Raw genomic sequence first — 16,306 nt, forward strand, 5'->3', positions numbered from 1 at the left:
GTACCTGGTAGGCCCCTCACCTCTGAACTCAGCATCCTTTTATTCCTGTGGTACTGCTTCCAGAAGCCAGGATGAACCATGAGAACCACAGTGGGGTGGGAGTGAAGGGGTACCATCAGCCGCTTCAAACAGGTTGAAGGAGTACTGATCCAGCTCCTAGGAGGCAGTGGGTGTGCTGGGGGCCATGTCTGCTGTGAGGAGAGCAAGGGTCTGCTTCTGGATGCCTGAGCTCAAGGCCCCGACTTGCATTGGCTTTGCTAAACACCTCCTGAGCACAGGGCTCACAAGCAAGAACCAGATCTCACTGCTGTCCTGGGTCCAGATGGTGCCATAGAGGGTCACTGTGAATGTGGCCATACAAGCACAGGCTGTCAGGGAAGTCCCTGAGTTGACCACTCAAACTGGGAAACTTTGATATAAAAAGACTCACTTATCAATAATCACATGGGGGAATTTTTTTCTTTTTGGTTTTCCCGGACAGGGTTTCTCTGTGTAGCTTTGGGCCTGTCCTGGATCTTGCTCTGTAGACCAGGCTGACCTCAAACTCACAGAGATCTGCCTGGCTCTGCCTCCCAAGTGCTGGGATTAAAGGTGTGTGCCACCGCTGGCTTACATGGGGAAATCCTTAAAAAAAAAAAAAAAAAAAAAAAATACACAAAAAGCCAGGCACACACCTGTACCCCCAGGTGTCCGGGGGCAAAGCTGGAGGATTACCACAAGCATGAGGGCATCCTAGGCCAGACGGAGACCTCAAACAACAGCATCAGGGACTGGAGAGGTGGCTCAGTGCCTAAGAGCACCCACTGCTCTGTAGAGGACCAGAATCCAGAGCCCAGCACCCAGGTCAGGCAGCCCACAACTGCTCCAGAGGGCTTCTTGCCACCTGCTGGCCTCAGACACCCACAGGAATGTACAAATACACACGGATGGACATACACCAATAAATAAGATTTCAAAGTTTTTTTTTTTCATTTAAATCTCAAAAACAGAAGCAGGGACTGGAGAAATGATTCAAGGGTTAAGCACTTGCTGTTCTTCAATGACACCAGTTTGGTTCCCAGCCCTTCGCTGGTAGCCAGAACTGCCTGTAACTCCAGATCCAAAGGATCTGAGCCCTCTTCTGGTCTTGAAGCACCTATACATACTTTTCGTATACATACAGACACATACACGAAAATAAAAACTCAAAACTCTAATTTTTTCAAGTAGGCAGACTAAAGATGTAGCTTAATTGGGGGAGTGCTTTCCTAGCATGTACAAAGCCTTGACTTTGGTCCCCAAAACTGCACGGATATGCAGACTATGCCTGTAATTCCTGCACTTGGGAGATGGAGGTAAAAAGATCAGTTCAAGGTCACCCTTGGCTACATAGAAAGTTCAAGGTCACTCTGGGCTACACGCAACCCTGCTTTTAAAAGAATTCTATAGATACTTGTGTGTGTGTGTGTGTGTGTGTGTGTGTGTGTGTGTGTGTGTGTAAAATCAAAGGGAGACAAGGGTTAATGAGAGCTGGATAGGCTGCAGCCTTGGACTCAGTGACTTTTGGCAAGATCCCAGGAGAGAGGAAAGGGCTGAACTGCTGGGCTGGACTAGCGAGCCTCCCAGAACTGCGTATCTAATGCCCTCGCTTTCTTGCTCTCTGGCCATGGGAGCTCCTCCTCACGGCTTAGATGCAGCCAGCTGTCCCCGGCCCTGGGTCTCCATTAGCACAGTGTCCTTTCCCAGCACAGCATCAGGACTCTGCACTGTGTATCTGGACCTTCACCTGCACTGGACAAGGATAGAACTGTCTCATTTTTAGTCCTCATCCTAAAATGAAAACATTTTCAGAACTCCTCTGGCCTCGGTCCTACCCATCAGATACACAGATTCAGAGGGAGCGGATCACACAGGGCGCTCTGACCTCCCTCTCCCATTTCTCTAGACTCCCACAACCTCCCACCTCATTAAACTGGAATTGCAATGATATAAGATGCCTGGGTGGCCGGTTCCTCCCTCCTGTCCCACAAAGTGAATAAACTTGGTGAGGATGCCATCTGGCTCTTGGGAGGCAGAAGTAGGAGGATCAGGAGTTCAAGGCCAGCCTCAGCTATTCTAAGACCAGCCTGAGCAACCTGAGGCTCCCCAACTCTAAACCAAACTTTTGGAAGGTGAACCCACAAGACATCATTTGGACTTGGCTCTTTCACTTCATTTTTCAGTATGACTTAGTCTTCTGGATCTCCTTTGGATACTTTTTCATGTTCCTGCCTGGGCAGAGCCTCCCCAAGCTTTGTAGTGTGTAGTCTTCATCCCAGGGACCTGAAGAGACATCTATTGGCAGAGGGGTAGCCGAGTGGTGCCAGCTTTCTCTTTTCTTGGCATCCAGGCGCCATCTGCTGGTGAAGATAGGGCAAGTTCCTTTCTTCTTTCCACAATCCATGCCTGAAATATTGAAGTACCTAGGAACTGCTAAGAAGCTAAGGATACAATTTCGAGTAAAACAGAGAAAATACTATGTGACGTCTCCAAGAATTTACTGTATGCCAGAGATTCTTCCAGACACTATTTTTCATTCAACCTGTTATCCTGATGGCCGTTCTATGACACAGCTATTATTCCTGCCTCACAGATCAGGAGCATAGGTCACCAGGAGATGAATATGGCGACTAAGATCAAGATCACATGGCTAGTAAGAGGCCGGTGGGTTTAGGACCCAGACAGTGAGCTCCACAACCATGCTCTAGACTGTAAGCAAGATACTTCTTCGGAAGGAAATGGGACCGAGAATGGTAGGAAAAGACCTTTGAATGACGTAGTCATGGAAGGCTCTTCTGAGGAACCAGCTGGAAGACCAGCCTAGGAAGAAGATACAGCCAATGCCAAGGAACGGAGACCAAAATCTCCAGTATCGGTTGGGAGCGAACTCTGGCCCTAAGTACCTCTCCAGTCTGTCCTCTTTTCCACCACTGCTACCGCCAACTCTGCATCTCTCAACGGGATCATGCCTGGCTTCCTTCATGACTTCCTGCCTGCCGCGCCCCCTCTGGTCCATGTTCAACACTGCAGCCAGGCTGATGGTGGGAACACACTAATAGGATCCCTCTCGCTCCATCGCCACTAGCTTGCTCTTTTCTGGGTGGTGACCACACTCTTTGGGTTGATTGCCTGTGACCTCCTCCCTCTGGTCCAACTCGCTGCCAGCTCTCCAGCCCCTTCACCCCAGTGTCACAAAGGCCTTACAGTTACCTACAGGTCCAGGTTGTCTCTCCCATAAGCATCCTCCCCATGTGCCCGGAATGTCCACAGCTCCTCCTCACACACCTTCCTCCATCCTATCCTTCAGCATTCACATCAGACTTCTCTTCCTCCCAGAAGCCTGTCTGATATCCTTCTCAGCTACCCCAGCAGAGCATGAAGACCCTCCTTAGTGTGGCATGCTGTACTATACATCAAGGTCACTCAGCAGTAAGTCCAAACTTTGGTCTTATCCTCTATGAATGTATGAGCAATTGGTGGAAGATTGCTACAAACCCAGCAAATGGTGCAAACCAATAAGCTATTGTTTGTAGTCTCCTCCTCCTCCTCCTCCTCCTCTTTTCTTGTTCTTTTAGAGGCAGGATTTCCCTGTGCAGCCAAGACTGGACTAGACTTTCCTGTCCTGGACTTCTGAGCACAAAGATTTCTAACATGTACTACTATGCCTGGCTTCTTTTATTTTTCTTTCATGTTGAAATTTGTACAGTTAAAACCCACCCTTCGGGCACATGGGTCTACGAGTTTTGAGGAGATATAAAACAGGTCACTATCCTCTAAAATGACCCTCCTGATACTTCCCCACAGCCAGCTTTCACACTGGCAAGCACTGGCCCTATTTCCCCTCCACAGTGGTCCCTTTACCCACATGTATAAGCAGAACACAGATTGGTCCTCTTAAACTTCCTTTGTCCACTTAGCATAATTCATCAGAGACTCGTATTGTTTGTGTATTATAGGCAGTTCGTTCATTTTTATCAAGGAGTAGCATTCCACTGAGTACAATGGTATACCCATTAGGTGGCTGAAGAACATTGAACTTCTTTCTAGTTTGGATTTCCATTTTGTCCTGTTTTGTGACGGAGTCTCACCCCGTAGCCCAGGCTGGCCTTGAACTGCAGTCTCCTACGGCATCTTTCTAGTTTTTAACAATTGTGAATATAGCCCTTGTGAACATCTGTGTTAAGATTTTTGTGAGATTGTCATTTTTTTATGTCTCTTGTGGAGAGGAAATGCTGAGTTTAAATCTAAGAAGCTTCCAGGGCTGCCCAGGGTACCATCTCCAGTTCCCTCCAGCAATGTGTGAGCATTCAGGTTCCATATCTTCACCAGCACAATTTGTTGAAAATGATGGTTGAATGGCCTCTCTCTTTTGTCTAAAGTCAAGTGGTCCTGTTCTGCGAGGCATTTCTGGGCTCCCGCTCTAGTCATTCATGACCGTCACAGTCAATTGCTTAGCTTCATAGGGAGTCTTTTTAAAAAATTCTTCTCTCACACATTACATCCTGACTGCAGTTTCCCCTCCCTCCACTCCTCTCAGCCCCCTCCCCCCTCCCCTCTCCCCCAGACCCACTCCTCCTCCATTTCCCTTCCAATAAAAAGAGCAGGCCTCCCAGGGATATCAACTGAACATGGCATAACAAGTTACAACGAGACTAGGCACAAACCCTCACATAGAGGCTGGATGAGGAAACCCAGTAGAAGGAAAAGGGTCCCAAGAGCAGGCAAAAGTTAGAGACACCCCCTCTCTACTGTTAGGAGTCCCACAAGAACACCAAGCTACACAGCCATAACATATATGCAGATGACCTAGCTCAGACCCCTACAGAGTTTGATGATTCTGTAGGCCATGTTCTTGCATCCTCAACCCCTGTGTCTCCTACAATCCTTCTTTCCCCTCTTCTGTAGGGCTCCCCTGACTCCTAGTGTTTGGCTGTGGGTCTCTGCATCTGTTTCCATCAGTTCCTGGACGATGCCTCTCTGATGACAGCTGGGGCTAGGCACCGATCGATCTACGAGTATAGCAGAGTATCATTAGGAATCATTTCCTTGGCTTTTTTTTTTTTTTTTTTTTTTTTTTTTTTTTTTTTTGCCAGTCCTGTTTGGTTCTATCCTGGGTCTCTGGGCTCTCCAGACTCTGGTTCCTGGCCATTCAGGCAGTGTCAGATGTGGGCTCCCTCTTGTGGTGTGGACCAGTCATTGGTTGGCATTCCCACAAGGTCTGAGCCACCACTGCCCCAGACATCTTGCAGGCAGGACAGATTGTAGGTCAAAGGTTTTGTGGCTGAGTTGGTGTCCCAGTCCCACTGATGGGAACCTTGCCTGGTTATAGAAGATGGTTGTTTCAGTTTCTGTATCCCCCATTACTAGGAGTCTTCACTAGGGTCACTCTCATAGATTCCAGGGAGTTTCCACTGAACTAGGTTTCCAAATAGCCCTCCCAATGTCCCCCAATTTCACTCTCCTCTCCCTCCATCCCTGCCCCCCACCTGATCCCTTCTGTTACCATACCCACCCACCCCCAGTCTACGTGCAAACTCTATTCTATTTCCCTTTCCCAAGGAGATCCCATGCCTCCCCCACCCCCTTGAGCCCTCCTTATTTTTTTTAAAGATATATTTATTTATTTATTATGTATACAGTTTTCTGTCTGCACACCAGAAGAGGGCACTAGATCTCATTATAGATGGTTGTAAGCCACCATGTGGTTGCTGGGAATTGAACTCATGACCTCCGGAAGAACAGCCAGTGAGTGATCTTAACCTCTGAGCCATCTCTCCAGCTCCCGAGCCCTCCTTATTACTTAGCCTCTTTGGGTCTGTGGATTATAGCATGATTATCCTTTACTTAATAGCTAATGTCCACCTATAAGTGAGTACATACCATGTTTGTCTTTCTGTGTCTGTGTTAACTCACTCAGGATGATTTTTTCTAGTTCCATACATTTGCCTACAAATTTCATAATGTCATTGTTTTTAACAGCTGAGTAATACTCCATTGTGTAAACATACATTTTCTTTATCCATTCTTTGGTTGAGGGACATCAAAGTTGTTTCCTGGTCTGGCTATTATGAATAAAGCTTCTATGAACATAGTTAAGCAAGCATCCTTGTGGTATGATTGAGCATCCTTTGGGTATATGCCCAAGAGTAGTATAGCTGAGTCTTGATCCCAATTTTCTGAGGAACCTCCATATTGATTTCCATAGTAACTGTACAAGTTTGCACTCCCACTAGTAATGGATGAGTGTTCCCCTTGCTCCATATCCTTACCAGCATAAGCTGTCACTTGTGATTTTGATCTTAGCCATTCTGACAGGTATAATATGGAATCTCAAAGTAGTTTTGATTTGCATTTCCCTGGTGGCTAAGGATGTTGACCATTTCTTAAGTGTTTGTCTTAGGGTTTTTATTGCTGTGAAGAGACACCATGACCACAGCAACTCTTATAAAGAAAACATTTAACTGGGGTGGCTTGCTTACAGTTCCGAGGTTCAGTCCATTATCATCATGATGAGGAGTATGGCAGCATATATGCAGACATGGTGCTGGAGTAGTAGCTAAGAGTCCTACATCTTGCAGGCAAGAGGAAGTCAACTGAGACACTGGTCAGTAACCTGAGCATAGCCCACCCCCACAGTGACACACTTTCTCTAACAAGGCCATACCCACTCCAACAAAGCCACACCTCCTAATGCACCACTCCCTATAAGATTATGGGGGCCAATTACATTCAAACTACCACAATGTTTCTCAGCCATTTGAGATTTCTCTGTTGAGAATTCTCTATTTAGATCTCTACCCCACTTATTAATTGGATTATTTGGTTTGTTGATGTCTAATTTCTTGAGTTCTCTGTATATTTTGGATATTAGTCCTCTGTAGGATAAGGAGTTTGTGAAAATCATTTTCCATTCTGTAGGCTGCTGTTTCATCTTACTGAGGCTGTCCTTTGTCTTACAGAAGTTTTCAGTTTCATGAGGTCCCATTTATTTATTATTGGTCTTACTTAGTGCCTGCGCTATCAGTGTTCTGTTCAGGAAGCTGTCTCCTGTGCCAATGCATTCAAGGCTGTTCCCCACTTTGTCTTCCGTCAGGTTCAATGTATCTGGTTTTATATTGAGGTCTTTGATCCACTTGGACTTTTTATGCAGAATGATAGATATGAATCTATTTGCATTTTTCTACATGCCAACATGCAGTTACATCAGCACATTTTGTTGAAGATGCTTTCTTTTTTCACTTTGTATTTCTGGTTTCCTTATTAAAACTCAGGTGTCCATGGATGTGTAGATTTGTGTCTGGGTCTTCAATTCAATTCCATTGATCAACCTGTCTGTTTTTATATCAATACCATGCAGTTTTTATTACTACAGCTCTGTAGTACAGCTTGAAATCTGGGATGGTGATACCTCTGGATGTTCTTTTATTGTACAGGATTATTTTCACTATCCTAGTATTGTCCTTTCAAGATCTATAAAGAATTGTCTTGGGATTTTAATGGGGATTGTGTTGAATCTGTAGGTTGCTTTTGGTACAATGGCCATTTTTACTATGTTAATCCTACCAATTCATGAGCATGGGAGATCTTTCTATCTTCTGATATCTTCTTCATTTTCTTTCTTGAAAGATTTGAAGTTTTTGTCATGCAAGTCTTTCACTTATTTCGTTAGAGTTACCCCCAAGATATTTTACATTATTTGTGGCTATTGTGAAGGATGTTGTTTCCCTGATTTCTTTCTCAACTGGTTTGTCATTTGTGTATAGAAGGGCTACTAATTTTTTTTAGTTAATCTTATAGCCAACTACTTCACTAAAGGTGTTTATCAGCTGTAGAAGTTCCCTGGTAGAATTTTTGGGGTCACTTATGCATACTATCATATCATCTGCAAATAATGATACTTTGACTTCCTCCTTCAAATTTGTGCCCCTTTCATGTCATTTAGTTGTCATATTGTTCTAGCTAGAACTTCAAGTACTATATTGAATGTACAATGGAGAGAATGTACAGCCTTGTCTTGTTCCTTATTTTCTTGGAATTGCTTTAAGTTTCTCTTCAATTTGATGTTGGCTATAGGCTAGCTGTAAATTGCCTTTATTGTGTTTAGGTATGTCTCTTTTATCCTTATTCTCTACAAGACTTTTATCATGAAGAGGTGTTAGATTTTTGTCAAAGGCTTTTTCAGCATCCAATGAGATGATCATGTGGGGTTTTTTTTCCTTTCAGTTTGTTTAAATGATGGATTGCATTGACTGGTTTTTACATATTGAACCAGCCCTGTATCTCTGGGATGAAGGCTACTTGATCATGATAAATTATTTTTTTTGATATGGTCTTGGGTTCAGTTTTCAAATATTTTATTGAGTATTTTTGCATGTTCATGAGGGAAATTGGTCTGTAATTCTCTTTCTTTGTTGAATCTTTGTATAGTTTAGATATCAAAGTGACTGAGGCCTCATTAAATGTATTTGGCAATGTTCTTTCTGTTTCTATTTTGTGGAATAATTTGAGGAGTATTGGCATTAGCTCTTCTTTGAAATTCTGGTAGAATTCTGTGCTGAAACTGTTGGTCCTGGGCTTTTTTAGTTGGAAGACTTTTAATGACTGCTTCTATTTTCTTATGGCTTATAGGTCTATTTAAATTGCTTGTCTGATCTTGATTTAACTTTGGTAAGTGGTATCTATTGAGAAAACTATCCATTTCTTTTGGATTTTCCAATTTTATGGAGTACAAGTTTTTAAATTATGACTAATGATTCTTTGGATTTCCTCAGTGTCTGTTATTATGCAACCTCCTTTTTGTTTCTGATTTTATTAATTTGGATATTCTCTCTGTGTCTTTTAGTTAGTTTGGATAAGGGTTTGTCTGTCTTGTTGATTTTCTCAAAGAACCAATTCTTTGTTTCATTGATTTTTTTTGTATTGTTCTCTTTGTTTCTATTTTATTGATTTCAGCCCTCAGTTTGATTATTTCCTGTCATCTATTCCTCTTGGGTGAGCTTGCTTCTTTTTGTTATAGAGCTTTGAGGTGTACTGTTAAGTTGAGTATGAGAGATCTCTCCAATTTCTTTATGTAGGCACTTAGTGCTATGAACTTTTCCTCTTAGCACAGCTTTCATTGTGTTCCATAAATTTGAATATGTTGTGTATTCATTTTCATTGAATTCTACGAAGTCTTTAGTTTTTTATTTCTGCCTTGACCCAGTAGTCATTCAGTAGAGTTGTTCATGAGTTCCCATGAGTTTATAGGCTTTCTATTGTTTCTATTGTTGCTGAAATCCAGCTTTAACCCATAATGATCTGATAGGATGTGGGGGGGAGGGATTTCAATTTTCTCGTATTCATTGAGACTTACTTTATATGTGGTCAATTTTGCAGAATGTTCATGGGGTGCTGAGAAGAAGATATATTCTTTTGTGTTTGGGTGAAATGTTCTGTAGCTATCTGTTAGGTCCATTTGGTTCATAACATCTCTTAGCTTCAGTATTTCTCTGTTTAGTTTTTGTCTAGATGACCTATCAATAGGTGAGAGTGAGGTATTGAAGTCTCCCACTATGTGAAGGTCAATCTGTGATTTAAGCTTTAGTAGTGTTTCCTTTATAAATGTAGGTGCCCTTGAGTTTGGGGCATAGATATTAAGAATTGAAAGATCATCTTGGTGGATTTTTCCTTTGATGAGTATGAAGTGTCCTTCCCTATATCTTTGATTAATTTTGATTTGAAGTCTATTTTGTTAATTATTAGAATTTATTAGAATCACTATACCAGCTTGTTTCTTAGGTCTATTTGCTTTGAAAATCTTTTTCCAACCCTTTATTCTAAGGTGATATCTATCTTTGATGTTGAGGTGTGTTTCTTGTATGCAGCAGAAGGATGAATCCTGTTTTTGCATTCATTCTGTTAGTCTGTATCTTTTTATTAGAGATTTGAGTCCATTGATGTTGAGAGATATAAATTACCAATGATTGCTAATTCCTGTTATTTTTGTTGTTGTTGTTGTTGGTGGTGGTGGTGGTGGTGTGTGTGTGTGTGTGTGTGTGTGTGTGTGTGTGTGTGTTTCCCTCATTTGGTTCTGCTGGTGTAACATAATTTATTTCCTTTGTTTTTGTGGGTATAGCTAACTTCCTTGGGTTGGAATTTTCCTTTTAGTACCCTCTTGTAGGGCTGAGTTTGTGGATAGATATTATTTAAATTTGGTTTTATCATGGAATATTTTGTTTTCTCCATCTATGGTGATTGAAAGTTTTGCTAGGTATAGTAGTCCTGGACTGACATCTGTGCTATTTAGAGTCTGTAGGACATCTGTTCAGGCTCTTCTGGCTTTTAGAATCTCCACTGAGAAGTCAGGTGTAATTCTAATAGGTTTGTCTTTAATGTTAGTTGGCATTTTCCCTTGCAGATTTTAATATTCTTTCTTTGTTCTGTATGTTTAGTATTTTGATTATTATGTGGCAAGGGAACTTTCTTTTCTGATCCAATTTATTTGGTGTTCTGTAAGCTTCTTGTACCAATAATAGGATAAATGGGTAGATCACTGAATCTACTGTAAAAAGAAAAAGGGGAAGATATAAAAATGACAAAAGGTAGACTGTTGAATCTATTATGAAAAGAAAAAGGATGGAATATGGATATGATAAGATAAAAAGGTCAATTATTGAATCTACTTTTTAAAAAGAACTACTTGTTTTAAATAGGATAAGTAGTGAAATTTTTTGTCTCAGTTTATCAAACGTTACTGGACTGGACATTGTTAATATATATAATGGAGGTTTTTTATTTATATTTACAAGATTTATTAATTACATTAATTGTATTGATTTATTACATTCATGATATTATGTCCTGATACTACTGTCCATTTGTGGGGCTTTCTCATTACAAAAAAACAGAGATTATGTACTTAGGAAATCATTGCTCTATATTCCTTTCTTCTCCACCTTGAGATAACATCTAATCTTTCTGTCTCTATGAGTTTGTATATTCTATATATTACATGTAATACAATTCTATAGTATGTGTCCTTAGTTTGAATGTAAAAATATTTTATGTACAGCAGCAGGAGAAATAATACACAAATACCCTCGAAATACAAACCGGTTACAATTTAAAAGTCCAGTGTTATTTTAAACAGTAAAGTATTTTCTCTGCAGAAAATAGTATAAATGATACCATTTCCCAATAAGCCCTTATAAGCCAAATGATAGTGGAATTATACATATAAATATTGATTAGATTCTGGAATACAGAAGAAACCTATCTTTTGTTAAGAGAGCTATGTTTTACTTAAGTTGTATAAATGAGATTCCTATTCATCTTCCCCTTCACTGTTTGATTTACAGCAGACATTTTTCTATAGGCTAATCCATAATCTATAAAAACTTTAACCTCCCCTTATAATGGAGTTTTTATCTGAATCTGTCAAATGTTAATGGACTAGACATTGTTAATGTAACTCTTGACTGTATATATTGTATATACTTACTGGACAGTTTTTCTTGTATTAGTTATAAGCTTTTTTTAGTTTTAGACAAAAAGGGAGAAATGTGGTGGTATTGTGTTCCCCAAAATACTGTGCACCCTAATAAACTTATCTGGTGTCAGAGACAGAACAGTCACAATATTAAACGTAGATAGGCAGTGGTAGCACACGCCTTTAATCCTAGGATTCCAGAGGCAGAAATCCATCTGTTCAAGAATACAGCCAAACATGGTGACTCACACCTTTAATCCCAGAAAGTGAGCCTTTAATCCCAGGGAGTGATGGTAGAAAGCAGAAAGGTATATAAGGTGTGAGGACCAGAAAGTAGAAGCATTTGGCTGGTTAAGCATTTGACTGGTTAAGCATTTGGCTGGTTAAGCTTTCAGGCTTTGGAGCAGCACAGTTCAGCTGAGATTCATTCTGGATGAGGACTCAGAGGCCTCCAATCTGTGGAAACAAGACCAGCTGAGGATCCAGTGAGACGAGGTAGCTGTGGTTTGTTCTGTCTCTCTGATCTTCCAGTGTTCACCCCAGTACCTGCCTCAGGTTTGATTTTATTAATAAAGAACGGTTAAGATTCCTGCTACATGTACCTTTACAGGGAGCCTCTGTTGGAGTTGGGGCCAGGGTATGGTGAGGGGAGGGCCAATTGGAGGTAGGCTGGGTAGGCACTGAAAGAGTGCGAGCAGTCTGTGAGCAGAGGCCTGTGCAGCCTCTGGTGGAGCAGGGGTCTTCTGCCGGGGTTGTGACCATAGTAATCCTAAAATCAGATAGCAGATGCCTCCAACTTCATTCTTTTCCTTGCTTTTTTCCATTTTTGAAGTGTGTTGTGCATGTGTGTGTGTGCTTTTACATGTGTGGGGGTGCACCTGTGTGCATATGCATGTGGAAATCCAGGGTTGATGTTGGCAATCTTCCTGGATTCCCCACCATATTCGTGGAGGAAGGGTCTCAAACCCAGAGCTTGCAGATGTGGCTCATCTGGACAGCCAGCTTACCCTGGAGACCCCTGTATCTGCAATCCAAGGCTGAACCACAGGCGGCCACCACATGGGTCCTGGGGATCTGAACTCTGGTTCCTGAGCTCACACAGGAAGCGCTTTGACCACCCAGCCATCTTCCAGCCCCAACCTTATTATTTTTTAAAAGAATCGCTTGCCTATTTTAATTCCTTCACCTTGCCATATAGATTTTAGAATTGATGTGCCTACATGTATAAAAACAAAAACAAAACAAAATACCTTCCACAGTCTTGATTTGATCTTTTTTTTAAAAACAGCATCTTGCTGTGTTGCCCAGGCTGATCTTGAGCTCCCAGGCTTGGTGATTCTGAATCTCAGCATCTGGAGTAATCAGACTTCAGACTGGCACCCGGTGCTACCAAATCTCCTAATCTGTGAACATGGTATAGCTCGCATTGTATTTAGCTCTGCTTTGATTTCTTTCATTAGTATTTTTGAACTTCCTGCATAGATTTCATGTACGTATTTCCAATTTAAATCATATTGTCTTTTAAATTCCATTTGCATAAGCAGTGAGATAGCTCAGCAGGAGAAGTGTCTTCTTCACAAGCTGACGTTGACCTGAGTTCTACCTTTGGAACCAAGGTAAATGTGGAAGAAGAGAATGAACTCTGCCAAGTTCCCCTCTGACTTCTATATGTGTCCTGTGTTATATGTCCTCTCCACACGTCATATACACATAGACACATGATGGTAATAAATAAATTTAAATTAAAATTCAATTTTGAGGCCAGGCAGTGGTGGTGCGCACCTTTAATCCCAGCAGTCTGTGAGTTCCAGGCCAGCCTAGTCTACAGAGCCAGATCCAGGACAGGCACCAAAACTACACAGAGAAACCCTGTCTTGGGCACACACCTTGAATCACAGCACTTGGGAGGCAGGGGCAGGCAGATCTCTGTGATTTAGGGGCCATCCTGGTCTACATAGTGAGTTCCAGTTCAGCCAGGACTGCACAATGAGAAACTTGTCTTGGGGAAAAAAGAAAAAGATTTTAATCTCAATCCAGTTCAACGTTCAATGTTACCATATGAAAGTGCAATTGATATTAATGCACTGATTGTGTTCCTATATCCATCTAAATTTCCTAATATTTCTCCCACATTTTTGGTAAGTTTCTTGAGGATTTTAATGCTATAATCAAGTCGTCTGTGAGTGGTGCCATTTTATTTCTTCCTTTATGAATAGTAGTTCTCTGTATAGCTTTTCCTTGCCTAGGTGCATGGGCTAGGGCCACATAAGGTTGAGTAGAAGTTGAGAGAGCACTCTTCCTTGCCTATTCCTAATTTTGTTTTGTTTTGTTTTTGAGACAGAGTTTCACTGTGTTGTGTAGCCCTGGCTGTCCTGGAACTCACTCTGTAGACCAGGCTATCCTCCAACTCACAGAGATCTGCCTACCCCTGCCTCCCCAGTGCTAAGATTAAGACATGCGCCACCACTGCCCAGCTGCCTATTCCTAATTTTAAAAAAGAACGTTCAGTCTTTTAGCATTCAGTGTTAGCTGTGAGGTTTTAAATATGTATTTATTTACCTATTTATTTGAGGGCATGTGCCATGGTGCCAGTGTGGGGCTCAGAGAACAACTTGCAGGAGATGGTTCTCTCCTTTCTCCATGGGTTGAGTGTCTAACTGAGGTCATGAGGTTGGCCATGGTAAGTGCCTTTACCCCCTGAGCCGTCTCATTGGCCTGGCTGTGAGTTTCATAGACCTCCTTTATTGGCTTAAGATTTTCTAAGGCTGGAAAGATGGCGAAGGGTAACGACACTTGCCACCAAGCCTGACAAACCTGAGCTCAGGACACACATGGTGGAAGGAAAAAACCAAGTCTAGCAATCTATCCTATGACTTCCACACATGTGCTGTGGGATGCACAGACCCACAACACACACGCACAATAAATAAATAGTTAAACAAATAAATGAATGAATGAATGAATAAATGTGATTTTATTTTATGTGTATGATATTTTACTTGAATATACACCTTTGTACCTCATCCATGTCTGGTACCCAGAGGGGCCAGTGAGAGGATGTTGGATCCCCAGGAATTGGAGTTACAGATGGTGGTGAGTTGCCATGAAGGTGCTGAGACTGAACTCAGGAACTCTGGAAGGGCAGGCAGTGCTGAGATTGCAGAGCCATCTCTCCAGGTCCTAAATATAATTTCTTAAAAGCAGTTTTTTCTAAGTTTTTTGTTTAAAATCATAAATGGATATTGTTTCTCAACTGTCTTTTCTACCAAGAAAATCACCATTTTAACTCTATCTCGTGAATTCAAATATTTGTTCTTATTTTCATTTTTCTGTCCTGAAATAAAAGGGTCATTAGTAGTAATAGTATTTGAGACAGGTTTCTCTGTGTAATCCTGGCTGTCCTGGAACTCGCTCTATAGAGCAGGCTGGCCTTGAACTCACAGAGATCCGCCTGCCTCGCCCCCCCCCCCGGGTGGTGGGCTATTACTATTGTATTGTATTGGGTTACACAAGGTCATTTTCATGCAAGTGTGTGAGTGTGGTCTGAGTACATCCCCCATATTCCACTACCCTCCCTTCCCCAATCTTTCTTTCCATTTAATTCTATATTTTTTCAGAACAATATTTCCTCTTCTTCCTTGTGAATTCCTTTTTGAGCCATTTAGAGGTGTTGCTTGAATTCCAGATACCTGCAAATTTCCCAGATACTTTTCTGGTGTTAATTTCCAGTTTATTTCTGTGCTGATTGAGAAGAGATTTTTTTTTTATGACCTAAAAATTTTAAGTTTATTAAGGATATCTTTAGACACAGAAAATATGAGCTATGTATTTGAGAAGAAAGCTTATGTTTTGTCTGAGAGTAAAATATTCTATGATGTCTTTTAGGCCATGCTAATTGATACTGTCATTCAGGCCTTCTGTACCCTCACGGTCTTCTGCCTCAGTCAGCTGATGAGAGAGGGATACCATAGGTTCGTACATTTATGCTTTCTGCTCCATCCCTATTTCCTCATGTATATGGACATACAATGATCAGGTGCATCGTGCACTTAGGGTTGCCATGTCTTGATAAGTTGACACTTTTCATTAGTACATATATCCTTCTCCAACCCTGCTAACATTCCTTGTTCTGAAATCTACTTTATCAGTTACTAATATTGCCATTAATTATACTTTTTTATTGTTTGCATGGTATACTTTTCCCAACCTTTGAAGGACTATTTTGTTTTGAAGCCAGGGCCTTAGGCAGCCCAGGTAGACCTAGACGGCACTGTGTAGCTGAAGTTTGCCATCTGTTACCTCCTGACAGCTAGAATTATAGGTGTGAACCAATAAACCTGGCCTCTATCCTTTAAAACTTAACATATCAAGTAGGTGGTGGCTCACACCTTTAACCCAGAAGGCAGAGGCAGGTGGATCTCTATGAGTCTGAGGTCAGCCTGGTCTACAGAGTGAGTTCCAGGACAGCCAGAGCTACATAATGAGACCCTATTTTGAAAAAAAAAATTAACTAAAAGAAAATAAATTTTAGCATACCTCTTATCTTTATACTTAAAGCAGGTTTCTTAGAGATGGAATTTGGTGAGATGACGAGGCTGGTCTGGCAGTCTCTGCCTTTAAGTTGTATTTAGTACATTTCCATTTATTATAGTTACTGACATGATTAGTTTCAGGTCTACTACTTTTATTTTTCTATTTTTGCCATATGTTTTCCCCTTTTTTTGTAGTTGCTTCAAATTTCTTGCCTTCTTTTGGAATATCTGAATTAATTTTTAATATGCTCTTCTTTCTACTTTCATTTTTAGATTTGGTTCTATTTCT

This window comes from Peromyscus leucopus, chromosome 1, assembly GCF_004664715.2.
Source record: "Peromyscus leucopus breed LL Stock chromosome 1, UCI_PerLeu_2.1, whole genome shotgun sequence".
Taxonomy (NCBI): Eukaryota; Metazoa; Chordata; class Mammalia; order Rodentia; family Cricetidae; genus Peromyscus; species Peromyscus leucopus.